Raw genomic sequence first — 970 nt, 5'->3', positions numbered from 1 at the left:
TTTTTACTGAGGCAATTTTTACTGGAAAATTTAGTTATCAACCTACTCCTATGACTTAGCAGCTGGTTTGTTTTGAAGTAATGATTTTATTGAGGCAATTCTTCAAGTTGCAATGTTCTTCTTTCCAAGGGTAAGTGATGTAATACATGGCAAAATAGAAATTTGAGATGATGTAGTAGAAAATGCTGTCTCTATCACAATGTCTGCACTACCAAGGAATGCTTGCTGCAGATGCATGTGAACTGACAGGGCTATTGAAGCCAGTGAAGGGGAAAAAAAGGCTTTAGCTTTTCTTAGGTCTCTGCATCATCTGGTTTAGGGAATATATTAAATCTAGTTTATGACAATGAGCCAACAATGACAAATTTCTAATTGTCGTCTTCTTCCACATACCTGTTGAAAGGGGGCTGCTTTTGGTATGGTAAGCTTGTCTCTTTCCTTCTCATGGAATGGACTGGGACATGGATCATTTAAACCCAGCAATCATGGAGGTCAATGTAGCTGACAGTTCATTAAGCTCCATTCTCCACAGCAGTGCCTTCTATGTAGTTACTGACCTCTGCATCCTTTTAAACAGTGTTTCACATTGTAGAATGGGATTGCTATTGCAAGGAGAGGCTGTCACTGCTGCACAGGTGCTATCACATCTGCTCATAGAGGGTCTTTTCAAGCCTAGAGCTGGTTTGAAGCCTTTCTCAAAAGTGTTCTGACAGTTTGGGTTTCTTCCACTTGGCTGAGAGGAAAGGAAGTATTTAATGTAAGGTTAGCAAAAATTTTTTAAGGTGTTTGATCTTTGTGCATGGTGATGCCTTTGGTAGGGAATGTTACTCTTCCCCTGAAGTGTATTCTTCCTTTTATCAAATGACTTTGATAATTGTTTTTTTACATAATTTAAGTTTCCAGTTCTTCAACAATAAAATAGAGTGTCTTTACCTTGTAGAAATTGTATTCCATTTTGCATGATCTATTA

This window comes from Gavialis gangeticus, unplaced genomic scaffold (assembly GCF_001723915.1).
Source record: "Gavialis gangeticus isolate Ggan-Ray unplaced genomic scaffold, GavGan_comp1, whole genome shotgun sequence".
NCBI classification, from domain to species: domain Eukaryota; kingdom Metazoa; phylum Chordata; order Crocodylia; family Gavialidae; genus Gavialis; species Gavialis gangeticus.
The sequence above is the reverse complement of the archived record's forward strand: the minus strand, read 5'-3'. Positions refer to the sequence as shown.